This window comes from Electrophorus electricus, chromosome 22 (genome assembly GCF_041902795.1).
Source record: "Electrophorus electricus isolate QZ-2024a chromosome 22, ASM4190279v1, whole genome shotgun sequence".
NCBI lineage: Eukaryota > Metazoa > Chordata > Actinopteri > Gymnotiformes > Gymnotidae > Electrophorus > Electrophorus electricus.
The window spans coordinates 74281-89696 of record NC_137518.1 but is presented as its reverse complement, the minus strand read 5'-3'; the positions used below and the strand labels follow the sequence as shown (position 1 = coordinate 89696).

At 38.2% G+C, this 15416-nt stretch overlaps 7 non-coding genes across 7 annotated transcripts; all 7 read right to left on the bottom strand.

Moving 5' to 3' along the window:
* Window positions 1-1577: 1577 nt before the first annotated feature.
* trnar-ucg (transfer RNA arginine (anticodon UCG)) lies at window positions 1578-1650 on the bottom strand. Its single transcript has one exon. It is a non-coding gene; the product is annotated as a tRNA-Arg (tRNA).
* Window positions 1651-3582: 1932 nt separating this feature from the next.
* On the bottom strand, window positions 3583-3655 carry trnar-ucg (transfer RNA arginine (anticodon UCG)). Its single transcript has one exon. It is a non-coding gene; the product is annotated as a tRNA-Arg (tRNA).
* A 1932-nt stretch (window positions 3656-5587) lies between these two features.
* On the bottom strand, window positions 5588-5660 carry trnar-ucg (transfer RNA arginine (anticodon UCG)). Its single transcript has one exon. It is a non-coding gene; the product is annotated as a tRNA-Arg (tRNA).
* A 1932-nt stretch (window positions 5661-7592) lies between these two features.
* On the bottom strand, window positions 7593-7665 carry trnar-ucg (transfer RNA arginine (anticodon UCG)). Its single transcript has one exon. It is a non-coding gene; the product is annotated as a tRNA-Arg (tRNA).
* Window positions 7666-9598: 1933 nt separating this feature from the next.
* On the bottom strand, window positions 9599-9671 carry trnar-ucg (transfer RNA arginine (anticodon UCG)). Its single transcript has one exon. It is a non-coding gene; the product is annotated as a tRNA-Arg (tRNA).
* Window positions 9672-11603: 1932 nt separating this feature from the next.
* On the bottom strand, window positions 11604-11676 carry trnar-ucg (transfer RNA arginine (anticodon UCG)). Its single transcript has one exon. It is a non-coding gene; the product is annotated as a tRNA-Arg (tRNA).
* Window positions 11677-13608: 1932 nt separating this feature from the next.
* On the bottom strand, window positions 13609-13681 carry trnar-ucg (transfer RNA arginine (anticodon UCG)). The gene has a single exon. It is a non-coding gene; the product is annotated as a tRNA-Arg (tRNA).
* Window positions 13682-15416: the final 1735 nt, after the last annotated feature.

The following is a 15416-nucleotide window of genomic DNA, read 5'->3' as shown; positions in this document are numbered from 1 at the left end:
TCCATATATTATCTCAGCTTCATTCTAGATGGCTTTAAAGGTTTTATAGCTTTGCAGTATCAACATGATTAGACTTGGATCCTTTATGAATATGACTAGCAAACACGCGACGCAAGAGACTTGTTTTCTCTGCACCAGTCAAGTATTCAACCTGGTTTACTAGACTGGAAAACTTGCTGCTTTCCACTTCCCAAAAATCTAACCCCAATCAGTGCTCGTTTCTGATAATGTAAAATTTTAACGCCTTTTCAAGCAAGTTCACAAAGGCAAAAAGTTAATTTTGCATTATAGCCAACACTATGAGTAAAATAAACCAGGCACTTTTGCTCGCTGCTTGTGTGTCATATCATGGGTTCCATAATTGAGAATCAGCCTACTTTCAAAAGCAAAAATCACACACATTTGAAAGAGTGTTGTTTGCTTCTCAGATGGAACCTGCATGCCACATAAAAAGCCTTGGAAATGCTCAGAAGTCCTCAAGATACCACAAATAGAAGTCTATAAAATATCTTGCTTCAATGACTGTGCACCAGCCGAGAAACAAACGCGGTTCACAAGACTTGGAATTTTGCATGATACCACTACGACACTGGCATGTTACAACAATGGCTTTTTAAAAGCCCTAAAAATGAAAATTTAATCAGAGCGCTATTCCATGAGTATACATTCAAAACATTTTTTCAAGCAAGCTTTGAGGCACTGTTTAAATTTGAGATGGACCTATCCTGCTTGTGTGCAACAACCATTTGAGACAGTACAAACACATTTTTTCGTTAATCTTTTCGCTCATTTAATGGAGAAAATCTTTGCAGATATCAAAATGCAATGTCCAAGATAATTTGGTCTTTAGCATTGTGTAAAATTGAAATTGGCTATTCAAGACTTTGCTTTGTTTTTTGTTTAGTCTCCAATCATTTGGCAACAGGAAGCGTTCTCATGCTCAACCAACACGACTTGTCACGGTTTCGGATTTCTCAAAATATTCTTTCCGCTTCATTCTAGATGGCTTTAAAGGTTTTATAGCTTTGCAGTATCAACGTGATTAGACTTGGATCCTTTATGAATATGACTAGCAAAACCATGCAGAGGAACACACTTGTTTTCTCTGCACCACCCCTGAATCCAATCTGGATGGGAACCATGAATGGGAACCTTGCTGGTTTCCACTTTACAAAACTGTAAACAATTCCACTTTACAAAACTGTGATAATTTAATTTTTAAAAATCTTTTCAGCAAGTTCACATTTATAACCAGAACTACAAATAAAATAAAGAAGATACTCATTTTAAGAGCCTCAATGTATGCATCACTCATCTGCCAACATGGAACAGTTATGGGACTCTAGCAAATGTACACCATGGTGCAAAGCAAGCTTTTGAGTGATGCAGAAAGGTGGATCAAGATTGGGGACATGAGTGGTAACAGAAGTGGGGTGGGCCACTTCTTGCTGTTGGCACATTTATTCAGTCAATTTTAAGAGGTTTTCATTTTGTTTCCCATCTTCACTTTTTGGCCAAAGCAAGGGTGGATGACTGCAACCTCTTAAAGGGCTAAGCAAGAGTAGTACTGATATAAGTGACCCAGATGGGACTTGAACCCACAATCCTCAGCTCCGAAGGCTGATGCCTTATCCATTAGGCCACTGAGCCAAACGACAAACTGATTGTGCACACTCTTGGAAGGTCTTCTCCATAAGACAAGTCCATTTTGTTTGTTTTTTTCACATAAAGAATAGCCAGCAGTCTGGCAAGTAAAAGCAAAATGACGCACTTTTGCTGGCTACTCGTTTGTCATATGAGGGGTTCCTTAAGTGAGAATCAGTGTATTTTCAAAAGAAAAAAATCTCCCAGAGCATAGTTTTGACGGTAAAATTGAAATGATGTTCAGCCACTGGTTCCTTGGCTCGTCAAGACTTTGCTTTGTCTTTTGTTTAATCTACAATCATTTGGCAACAGGAAGCGTTCTCATGCTCACCAAACATGATTTGACTAGGTTTAATATTTGTCCATATATTATCTCAGCTTCATTCTAGATGGCTTTAAAGGTTTTATAGCTTTGCAGTATCAACATGATTAGACTTGGATCCTTTATGAATATGACTAGCAAACACGCGACGCAAGAGACTTGTTTTCTCTGCACCAGTCAAGTATTCAACCTGGTTTACTAGACTGGAAAACTTGCTGCTTTCCACTTCCCAAAAATCTAACCCCAATCAGTGCTCGTTTCTGATAATGTAAAATTTTAACGCCTTTTCAAGCAAGTTCACAAAGGCAAAAAGTTAATTTTGCATTATAGCCAACACTATGAGTAAAATAAACCAGGCACTTTTGCTCGCTGCTTGTGTGTCATATCATGGGTTCCATAATTGAGAATCAGCCTACTTTCAAAAGCAAAAATCACACACATTTGAAAGAGTGTTGTTTGCTTCTCAGATGGAACCTGCATGCCACATAAAAAGCCTTGGAAAAGCTCAGAAGTCCTCAAGATACCACAAATAGAAGTCTATAAAATATCTTGCTTCAATGACTGTGCACCAGCCGAGAAACAAACGCGGTTCACAAGACTTGGAATTTTGCATGATACCACTACGACACTGGCATGTTACAACAATGGCTTTTTAAAAGCCCTAAAAATGAAAATTTAATCAGAGCGCTATTCCATGAGTATACATTCAAAACATTTTTTCAAGCAAGCTTTGAGGCACTGTTTAAATTTGAGATGGACCTATCCTGCTTGTGTGCAACAACCATTTGAGACAGTACAAACACATTTTTTCGTTAATCTTTTCGCTCATTTAATGGAGAAAATCTTTGCAGATATCAAAATGCAATGTCCAAGATAATTTGGTCTTTAGCATTGTGTAAAATTGAAATTGGCTATTCAAGACTTTGCTTTGTTTTTTGTTTAGTCTCCAATCATTTGGCAACAGGAAGCGTTCTCATGCTCAACCAACACGACTTGTCACGGTTTCGGATTTCTCAAAATATTCTTTCCGCTTCATTCTAGATGGCTTTAAAGGTTTTATAGCTTTGCAGTATCAACGTGATTAGACTTGGATCCTTTATGAATATGACTAGCAAAACCATGCAGAGGAACACACTTGTTTTCTCTGCACCACCCCTGAATCCAATCTGGATGGGAACCATGAATGGGAACCTTGCTGGTTTCCACTTTACAAAACTGTAAACAATTCCACTTTACAAAACTGTGATAATTTAATTTTTAAAAATCTTTTCAGCAAGTTCACATTTATAACCAGAACTACAAATAAAATAAAGAAGATACTCATTTTAAGAGCCTCAATGTATGCATCACTCATCTGCCAACATGGAACAGTTATGGGACTCTAGCAAATGTACACCATGGTGCAAAGCAAGCTTTTGAGTGATGCAGAAAGGTGGATCAAGATTGGGGACATGAGTGGTAACAGAAGTGGGGTGGGCCACTTCTTGCTGTTGGCACATTTATTCAGTCAATTTTAAGAGGTTTTCATTTTGTTTCCCATCTTCACTTTTTGGCCAAAGCAAGGGTGGATGACTGCAACCTCTTAAAGGGCTAAGCAAGAGTAGTACTGATATAAGTGACCCAGATGGGACTTGAACCCACAATCCTCAGCTCCGAAGGCTGATGCCTTATCCATTAGGCCACTGAGCCAAACGACACACTGATTGTGCACACTCTTGGAAGGTCTTCTCCATAAGACAAGTCCATTTTGTTTGTTTTTTTCACATAAAGAACAGCCAGCAGTCTGGCAAGTAAAAGCAAAATGACGCACTTTTGCTGGCTACTCGTTTGTCATATGAGGGGTTCCTTAAGTGAGAATCAGTGTATTTTCAAAAGAAAAAAATCTCCCAGAGCATAGTTTTGACGGTAAAATTGAAATGATGTTCAGCCACTGGTTCCTTGGCTCGTCAAGACTTTGCTTTGTCTTTTGTTTAATCTACAATCATTTGGCAACAGGAAGCGTTCTCATGCTCACCAAACATGATTTGACTAGGTTTAATATTTGTCCATATATTATCTCAGCTTCATTCTAGATGGCTTTAAAGGTTTTATAGCTTTGCAGTATCAACATGATTAGACTTGGATCCTTTATGAATATGACTAGCAAACACGCGACGCAAGAGACTTGTTTTCTCTGCACCAGTCAAGTATTCAACCTGGTTTACTAGACTGGAAAACTTGCTGCTTTCCACTTCCCAAAAATCTAACCCCAATCAGTGCTCGTTTCTGATAATGTAAAATTTTAACGCCTTTTCAAGCAAGTTCACAAAGGCAAAAAGTTAATTTTGCATTATAGCCAACACTATGAGTAAAATAAACCAGGCACTTTTGCTCGCTGCTTGTGTGTCATATCATGGGTTCCATAATTGAGAATCAGCCTACTTTCAAAAGCAAAAATCACACACATTTGAAAGAGTGTTGTTTGCTTCTCAGATGGAACCTGCATGCCACATAAAAAGCCTTGGAAAAGCTCAGAAGTCCTCAAGATACCACAAATAGAAGTCTATAAAATATCTTGCTTCAATGACTGTGCACCAGCCGAGAAACAAACGCGGTTCACAAGACTTGGAATTTTGCATGATACCACTACGACACTGGCATGTTACAACAATGGCTTTTTAAAAGCCCTAAAAATGAAAATTTAATCAGAGCGCTATTCCATGAGTATACATTCAAAACATTTTTTCAAGCAAGCTTTGAGGCACTGTTTAAATTTGAGATGGACCTATCCTGCTTGTGTGCAACAACCATTTGAAACAGTACAAACACATTTTTTCGTTAATCTTTTCGCTCATTTAATGGAGAAAATCTTTGCAGATATCAAAATGCAATGTCCAAGATAATTTGGTCTTTAGCATTTTGTAAAATTGAAATTGGCTATTCAAGACTTTGCTTTGTTTTTTGTTTAGTCTCCAATCATTTGGCAACAGGAAGCGTTCTCATGCTCAACCAACACGACTTATCACGGTTTCGGATTTCTCAAAATATTCTTTCCGCTTCATTCTAGATGGCTTTAAAGGTTTTATAGCTTTGCAGTATCAACATGATTAGACTTGGATCCTTTATGAATATGACTAGCAAAACCATGCAGAGGAACACACTTGTTTTCTCTGCACCACCCCTGAATCCAATCTGGATGGGAACCATGAATGGGAACCTTGCTGGTTTCCACTTTACAAAACTGTAAACAATTCCACTTTACAAAACTGTGATAATTTAATTTTTAAAAATCTTTTCAGCAAGTTCACATTTATAACCAGAACTACAAATAAAATAAAGAAGATACTCATTTTAAGAGCCTCAATGTATGCATCACTCATCTGCCAACATGGAACAGTTATGGGACTCTAGCAAATGTACACCATGGTGCAAAGCAAGCTTTTGAGTGATGCAGAAAGGTGGATCAAGATTGGGGACATGAGTGGTAACAGAAGTGGGGTGGGCCACTTCTTGCTGTTGGCACATTTATTCAGTCAATTTTAAGAGGTTTTCATTTTGTTTCCCATCTTCACTTTTTGGCCAAAGCAAGGGTGGATGACTGCAACCTCTTAAAGGGCTAAGCAAGAGTAGTACTGATATAAGTGACCCAGATGGGACTTGAACCCACAATCCTCAGCTCCGAAGGCTGATGCCTTATCCATTAGGCCACTGAGCCAAACGACACACTGATTGTGCACACTCTTGGAAGGTCTTCTCCATAAGACAAGTCCATTTTGTTTGTTTTTTTCACATAAAGAACAGCCAGCAGTCTGGCAAGTAAAAGCAAAATGACGCACTTTTGCTGGCTACTCGTTTGTCATATGAGGGGTTCCTTAAGTGAGAATCAGTGTATTTTCAAAAGAAAAAAATCTCCCAGAGCATAGTTTTGACGGTAAAATTGAAATGATGTTCAGCCACTGGTTCCTTGGCTCGTCAAGACTTTGCTTTGTCTTTTGTTTAATCTACAATCATTTGGCAACAGGAAGCGTTCTCATGCTCACCAAACATGATTTGACTAGGTTTAATATTTGTCCATATATTATCTCAGCTTCATTCTAGATGGCTTTAAAGGTTTTATAGCTTTGCAGTATCAACATGATTAGACTTGGATCCTTTATGAATATGACTAGCAAACACGCGACGCAAGAGACTTGTTTTCTCTGCACCAGTCAAGTATTCAACCTGGTTTACTAGACTGGAAAACTTGCTGCTTTCCACTTCCCAAAAATCTAACCCCAATCAGTGCTCGTTTCTGATAATGTAAAATTTTAACGCCTTTTCAAGCAAGTTCACAAAGGCAAAAAGTTAATTTTGCATTATAGCCAACACTATGAGTAAAATAAACCAGGCACTTTTGCTCGCTGCTTGTGTGTCATATCATGGGTTCCATAACTGAGAATCAGCCTACTTTCAAAAGCAAAAATCACACACATTTGAAAGAGTGTTGTTTGCTTCTCAGATGGAACCTGCATGCCACATAAAAAGCCTTGGAAAAGCTCAGAAGTCCTCAAGATACCACAAATAGAAGTCTATAAAATATCTTGCTTCAATGACTGTGCACCAGCCGAGAAACAAACGCGGTTCACAAGACTTGGAATTTTGCATGATACCACTACGACACTGGCATGTTACAACAATGGCTTTTTAAAAGCCCTAAAAATGAAAATTTAATCAGAGCGCTATTCCATGAGTATACATTCAAAACATTTTTTCAAGCAAGCTTTGAGGCACTGTTTAAATTTGAGATGGACCTATCCTGCTTGTGTGCAACAACCATTTGAGACAGTACAAACACATTTTTTCGTTAATCTTTTCGCTCATTTAATGGAGAAAATCTTTGCAGATATCAAAATGCAATGTCCAAGATAATTTGGTCTTTAGCATTGTGTAAAATTGAAATTGGCTATTCAAGACTTTGCTTTGTTTTTTGTTTAGTCTCCAATCATTTGGCAACAGGAAGCGTTCTCATGCTCAACCAACACGACTTGTCACGGTTTCGGATTTCTCAAAATATTCTTTCCGCTTCATTCTAGATGGCTTTAAAGGTTTTATAGCTTTGCAGTATCAACATGATTAGACTTGGATCCTTTATGAATATGACTAGCAAAACCATGCAGAGGAACACACTTGTTTTCTCTGCACCACCCCTGAATCCAATCTGGATGGGAACCATGAATGGGAACCTTGCTGGTTTCCACTTTACAAAACTGTAAACAATTCCACTTTACAAAACTGTGATAATTTAATTTTTAAAAATCTTTTCAGCAAGTTCACATTTATAACCAGAACTACAAATAAAATAAAGAAGATACTCATTTTAAGAGCCTCAATGTATGCATCACTCATCTGCCAACATGGAACAGTTATGGGACTCTAGCAAATGTACACCATGGTGCAAAGCAAGCTTTTGAGTGATGCAGAAAGGTGGATCAAGATTGGGGACATGAGTGGTAACAGAAGTGGGGTGGGCCACTTCTTGCTGTTGGCACATTTATTCAGTCAATTTTAAGAGGTTTTCATTTTGTTTCCCATCTTCACTTTTTGGCCAAAGCAAGGGTGGATGACTGCAACCTCTTAAAGGGCTAAGCAAGAGTAGTACTGATATAAGTGACCCAGATGGGACTTGAACCCACAATCCTCAGCTCCGAAGGCTGATGCCTTATCCATTAGGCCACTGAGCCAAACGACACACTGATTGTGCACACTCTTGGAAGGTCTTCTCCATAAGACAAGTCCATTTTGTTTGTTTTTTTCACATAAAGAACAGCCAGCAGTCTGGCAAGTAAAAGCAAAATGACGCACTTTTGCTGGCTACTCGTTTGTCATATGAGGGGTTCCTTAAGTGAGAATCAGTGTATTTTCAAAAGAAAAAAATCTCCCAGAGCATAGTTTTGACGGTAAAATTGAAATGATGTTCAGCCACTGGTTCCTTGGCTCGTCAAGACTTTGCTTTGTCTTTTGTTTAATCTACAATCATTTGGCAACAGGAAGCGTTCTCATGCTCACCAAACATGATTTGACTAGGTTTAATATTTGTCCATATATTATCTCAGCTTCATTCTAGATGGCTTTAAAGGTTTTATAGCTTTGCAGTATCAACATGATTAGACTTGGATCCTTTATGAATATGACTAGCAAACACGCGACGCAAGAGACTTGTTTTCTCTGCACCAGTCAAGTATTCAACCTGGTTTACTAGACTGGAAAACTTTGCTGCTTTCCACTTCCCAAAAATCTAACCCCAATCAGTGCTCGTTTCTGATAATGTAAAATTTTAATGCCTTTTCAAGCAAGTTCACAAAGGCAAAAAGTTAATTTTGCATTATAGCCAACACTATGAGTAAAATAAACCAGGCACTTTTGCTCGCTGCTTGTGTGTCATATCATGGGTTCCATAATTGAGAATCAGCCTACTTTCAAAAGCAAAAATCACACACATTTGAAAGAGTGTTGTTTGCTTCTCAGATGGAACCTGCATGCCACATAAAAAGCCTTGGAAAAGCTCAGAAGTCCTCAAGATACCACAAATAGAAGTCTATAAAATATCTTGCTTCAATGACTGTGCACCAGCCGAGAAACAAACGCGGTTCACAAGACTTGGAATTTTGCATGATACCACTACGACACTGGCATGTTACAACAATGGCTTTTTAAAAGCCCTAAAAATGAAAATTTAATCAGAGCGCTATTCCATGAGTATACATTCAAAACATTTTTTCAAGCAAGCTTTGAGGCACTGTTTAAATTTGAGATGGACCTATCCTGCTTGTGTGCAACAACCATTTGAGACAGTACAAACACATTTTTTCGTTAATCTTTTCGCTCATTTAATGGAGAAAATCTTTGCAGATATCAAAATGCAATGTCCAAGATAATTTGGTCTTTAGCATTGTGTAAAATTGAAATTGGCTATTCAAGACTTTGCTTTGTTTTTTGTTTAGTCTCCAATCATTTGGCAACAGGAAGCGTTCTCATGCTCAACCAACACGACTTGTCACGGTTTCGGATTTCTCAAAATATTCTTTCCGCTTCATTCTAGATGGCTTTAAAGGTTTTATAGCTTTGCAGTATCAACATGATTAGACTTGGATCCTTTATGAATATGACTAGCAAAACCATGCAGAGGAACACACTTGTTTTCTCTGCACCACCCCTGAATCCAATCTGGATGGGAACCATGAATGGGAACCTTGCTGGTTTCCACTTTACAAAACTGTAAACAATTCCACTTTACAAAACTGTGATAATTTAATTTTTAAAAATCTTTTCAGCAAGTTCACATTTATAACCAGAACTACAAATAAAATAAAGAAGATACTCATTTTAAGAGCCTCAATGTATGCATCACTCATCTGCCAACATGGAACAGTTATGGGACTCTAGCAAATGTACACCATGGTGCAAAGCAAGCTTTTGAGTGATGCAGAAAGGTGGATCAAGATTGGGGACATGAGTGGTAACAGAAGTGGGGTGGGCCACTTCTTGCTGTTGGCACATTTATTCAGTCAATTTTAAGAGGTTTTCATTTTGTTTCCCATCTTCACTTTTTGGCCAAAGCAAGGGTGGATGACTGCAACCTCTTAAAGGGCTAAGCAAGAGTAGTACTGATATAAGTGACCCAGATGGGACTTGAACCCACAATCCTCAGCTCCGAAGGCTGATGCCTTATCCATTAGGCCACTGAGCCAAACGACACACTGATTGTGCACACTCTTGGAAGGTCTTCTCCATAAGACAAGTCCATTTTGTTTGTTTTTTTCACATAAAGAACAGCCAGCAGTCTGGCAAGTAAAAGCAAAATGACGCACTTTTGCTGGCTACTCGTTTGTCATATGAGGGGTTCCTTAAGTGAGAATCAGTGTATTTTCAAAAGAAAAAAATCTCCCAGAGCATAGTTTTGACGGTAAAATTGAAATGATGTTCAGCCACTGGTTCCTTGGCTCGTCAAGACTTTGCTTTGTCTTTTGTTTAATCTACAATCATTTGGCAACAGGAAGCGTTCTCATGCTCACCAAACATGATTTGACTAGGTTTAATATTTGTCCATATATTATCTCAGCTTCATTCTAGATGGCTTTAAAGGTTTTATAGCTTTGCAGTATCAACATGATTAGACTTGGATCCTTTATGAATATGACTAGCAAACACGCGACGCAAGAGACTTGTTTTCTCTGCACCAGTCAAGTATTCAACCTGGTTTACTAGACTGGAAAACTTGCTGCTTTCCACTTCCCAAAAATCTAACCCCAATCAGTGCTCGTTTCTGATAATGTAAAATTTTAACGCCTTTTCAAGCAAGTTCACAAAGGCAAAAAGTTAATTTTGCATTATAGCCAACACTATGAGTAAAATAAACCAGGCACTTTTGCTCGCTGCTTGTGTGTCATATCATGGGTTCCATAATTGAGAATCAGCCTACTTTCAAAAGCAAAAATCACACACATTTGAAAGAGTGTTGTTTGCTTCTCAGATGGAACCTGCATGCCACATAAAAAGCCTTGGAAAAGCTCAGAAGTCCTCAAGATACCACAAATAGAAGTCTATAAAATATCTTGCTTCAATGACTGTGCACCAGCCGAGAAACAAACGCGGTTCACAAGACTTGGAATTTTGCATGATACCACTACGACACTGGCATGTTACAACAATGGCTTTTTAAAAGCCCTAAAAATGAAAATTTAATCAGAGCGCTATTCCATGAGTATACATTCAAAACATTTTTTCAAGCAAGCTTTGAGGCACTGTTTAAATTTGAGATGGACCTATCCTGCTTGTGTGCAACAACCATTTGAAACAGTACAAACACATTTTTTCGTTAATCTTTTCGCTCATTTAATGGAGAAAATCTTTGCAGATATCAAAATGCAATGTCCAAGATAATTTGGTCTTTAGCATTTTGTAAAATTGAAATTGGCTATTCAAGACTTTGCTTTGTTTTTTGTTTAGTCTCCAATCATTTGGCAACAGGAAGCGTTCTCATGCTCAACCAACACGACTTATCACGGTTTCGGATTTCTCAAAATATTCTTTCCGCTTCATTCTAGATGGCTTTAAAGGTTTTATAGCTTTGCAGTATCAACATGATTAGACTTGGATCCTTTATGAATATGACTAGCAAAACCATGCAGAGGAACACACTTGTTTTCTCTGCACCACCCCTGAATCCAATCTGGATGGGAACCATGAATGGGAACCTTGCTGGTTTCCACTTTACAAAACTGTAAACAATTCCACTTTACAAAACTGTGATAATTTAATTTTTAAAAATCTTTTCAGCAAGTTCACATTTATAACCAGAACTACAAATAAAATAAAGAAGATACTCATTTTAAGAGCCTCAATGTATGCATCACTCATCTGCCAACATGGAACAGTTATGGGACTCTAGCAAATGTACACCATGGTGCAAAGCAAGCTTTTGAGTGATGCAGAAAGGTGGATCAAGATTGGGGACATGAGTGGTAACAGAAGTGGGGTGGGCCACTTCTTGCTGTTGGCACATTTATTCAGTCAATTTTAAGAGGTTTTCATTTTGTTTCCCATCTTCACTTTTTGGCCAAAGCAAGGGTGGATGACTGCAACCTCTTAAAGGGCTAAGCAAGAGTAGTACTGATATAAGTGACCCAGATGGGACTTGAACCCACAATCCTCAGCTCCGAAGGCTGATGCCTTATCCATTAGGCCACTGAGCCAAACGACACACTGATTGTGCACACTCTTGGAAGGTCTTCTCCATAAGACAAGTCCATTTTGTTTGTTTTTTTCACATAAAGAACAGCCAGCAGTCTGGCAAGTAAAAGCAAAATGACGCACTTTTGCTGGCTACTCGTTTGTCATATGAGGGGTTCCTTAAGTGAGAATCAGTGTATTTTCAAAAGAAAAAAATCTCCCAGAGCATAGTTTTGACGGTAAAATTGAAATGATGTTCAGCCACTGGTTCCTTGGCTCGTCAAGACTTTGCTTTGTCTTTTGTTTAATCTACAATCATTTGGCAACAGGAAGCGTTCTCATGCTCACCAAACATGATTTGACTAGGTTTAATATTTGTCCATATATTATCTCAGCTTCATTCTAGATGGCTTTAAAGGTTTTATAGCTTTGCAGTATCAACATGATTAGACTTGGATCCTTTATGAATATGACTAGCAAACACGCGACGCAAGAGACTTGTTTTCTCTGCACCAGTCAAGTATTCAACCTGGTTTACTAGACTGGAAAACTTGCTGCTTTCCACTTCCCAAAAATCTAACCCCAATCAGTGCTCGTTTCTGATAATGTAAAATTTTAACGCCTTTTCAAGCAAGTTCACAAAGGCAAAAAGTTAATTTTGCATTATAGCCAACACTATGAGTAAAATAAACCAGGCACTTTTGCTCGCTGCTTGTGTGTCATATCATGGGTTCCATAACTGAGAATCAGCCTACTTTCAAAAGCAAAAATCACACACATTTGAAAGAGTGTTGTTTGCTTCTCAGATGGAACCTGCATGCCACATAAAAAGCCTTGGAAAAGCTCAGAAGTCCTCAAGATACCACAAATAGAAGTCTATAAAATATCTTGCTTCAATGACTGTGCACCAGCCGAGAAACAAACGCGGTTCACAAGACTTGGAATTTTGCATGATACCACTACGACACTGGCATGTTACAACAATGGCTTTTTAAAAGCCCTAAAAATGAAAATTTAATCAGAGCGCTATTCCATGAGTATACATTCAAAACATTTTTTCAAGCAAGCTTTGAGGCACTGTTTAAATTTGAGATGGACCTATCCTGCTTGTGTGCAACAACCATTTGAGACAGTACAAACACATTTTTTCGTTAATCTTTTCGCTCATTTAATGGAGAAAATCTTTGCAGATATCAAAATGCAATGTCCAAGATAATTTGGTCTTTAGCATTGTGTAAAATTGAAATTGGCTATTCAAGACTTTGCTTTGTTTTTTGTTTAGTCTCCAATCATTTGGCAACAGGAAGCGTTCTCATGCTCAACCAACACGACTTGTCACGGTTTCGGATTTCTCAAAATATTCTTTCCGCTTCATTCTAGATGGCTTTAAAGGTTTTATAGCTTTGCAGTATCAACATGATTAGACTTGGATCCTTTATGAATATGACTAGCAAAACCATGCAGAGGAACACACTTGTTTTCTCTGCACCACCCCTGAATCCAATCTGGATGGGAACCATGAATGGGAACCTTGCTGGTTTCCACTTTACAAAACTGTAAACAATTCCACTTTACAAAACTGTGATAATTTAATTTTTAAAAATCTTTTCAGCAAGTTCACATTTATAACCAGAACTACAAATAAAATAAAGAAGATACTCATTTTAAGAGCCTCAATGTATGCATCACTCATCTGCCAACATGGAACAGTTATGGGACTCTAGCAAATGTACACCATGGTGCAAAGCAAGCTTTTGAGTGATGCAGAAAGGTGGATCAAGATTGGGGACATGAGTGGTAACAGAAGTGGGGTGGGCCACTTCTTGCTGTTGGCACATTTATTCAGTCAATTTTAAGAGGTTTTCATTTTGTTTCCCATCTTCACTTTTTGGCCAAAGCAAGGGTGGATGACTGCAACCTCTTAAAGGGCTAAGCAAGAGTAGTACTGATATAAGTGACCCAGATGGGACTTGAACCCACAATCCTCAGCTCCGAAGGCTGATGCCTTATCCATTAGGCCACTGAGCCAAACGACACACTGATTGTGCACACTCTTGGAAGGTCTTCTCCATAAGACAAGTCCATTTTGTTTGTTTTTTTCACATAAAGAACAGCCAGCAGTCTGGCAAGTAAAAGCAAAATGACGCACTTTTGCTGGCTACTCGTTTGTCATATGAGGGGTTCCTTAAGTGAGAATCAGTGTATTTTCAAAAGAAAAAAATCTCCCAGAGCATAGTTTTGACGGTAAAATTGAAATGATGTTCAGCCACTGGTTCCTTGGCTCGTCAAGACTTTGCTTTGTCTTTTGTTTAATCTACAATCATTTGGCAACAGGAAGCGTTCTCATGCTCACCAAACATGATTTGACTAGGTTTAATATTTGTCCATATATTATCTCAGCTTCATTCTAGATGGCTTTAAAGGTTTTATAGCTTTGCAGTATCAACATGATTAGACTTGGATCCTTTATGAATATGACTAGCAAACACGCGACGCAAGAGACTTGTTTTCTCTGCACCAGTCAAGTATTCAACCTGGTTTACTAGACTGGAAAACTTTGCTGCTTTCCACTTCCCAAAAATCTAACCCCAATCAGTGCTCGTTTCTGATAATGTAAAATTTTAATGCCTTTTCAAGCAAGTTCACAAAGGCAAAAAGTTAATTTTGCATTATAGCCAACACTATGAGTAAAATAAACCAGGCACTTTTGCTCGCTGCTTGTGTGTCATATCATGGGTTCCATAATTGAGAATCAGCCTACTTTCAAAAGCAAAAATCACACACATTTGAAAGAGTGTTGTTTGCTTCTCAGATGGAACCTGCATGCCACATAAAAAGCCTTGGAAAAGCTCAGAAGTCCTCAAGATACCACAAATAGAAGTCTATAAAATATCTTGCTTCAATGACTGTGCACCAGCCGAGAAACAAACGCGGTTCACAAGACTTGGAATTTTGCATGATACCACTACGACACTGGCATGTTACAACAATGGCTTTTTAAAAGCCCTAAAAATGAAAATTTAATCAGAGCGCTATTCCATGAGTATACATTCAAAACATTTTTTCAAGCAAGCTTTGAGGCACTGTTTAAATTTGAGATGGACCTATCCTGCTTGTGTGCAACAACCATTTGAGACAGTACAAACACATTTTTTCGTTAATCTTTTCGCTCATTTAATGGAGAAAATCTTTGCAGATATCAAAATGCAATGTCCAAGATAATTTGGTCTTTAGCATTGTGTAAAATTGAAATTGGCTATTCAAGACTTTGCTTTGTTTTTTGTTTAGTCTCCAATCATTTGGCAACAGGAAGCGTTCTCATGCTCAACCAACACGACTTGTCACGGTTTCGGATTTCTCAAAATATTCTTTCCGCTTCATTCTAGATGGCTTTAAAGGTTTTATAGCTTTGCAGTATCAACATGATTAGACTTGGATCCTTTATGAATATGACTAGCAAAACCATGCAGAGGAACACACTTGTTTTCTCTGCACCACCCCTGAATCCAATCTGGATGGGAACCATGAATGGGAACCTTGCTGGTTTCCACTTTACAAAACTGTAAACAATTCCACTTTACAAAACTGTGATAATTTAATTTTTAAAAATCTTTTCAGCAAGTTCACATTTATAACCAGAACTACAAATAAAATAAAGAAGATACTCATTTTAAGAGCCTCAATGTATGCATCACTCATCTGCCAACATGGAACAGTTATGGGACTCTAGCAAATGTACACCATGGTGCAAAGCAAGCTTTTG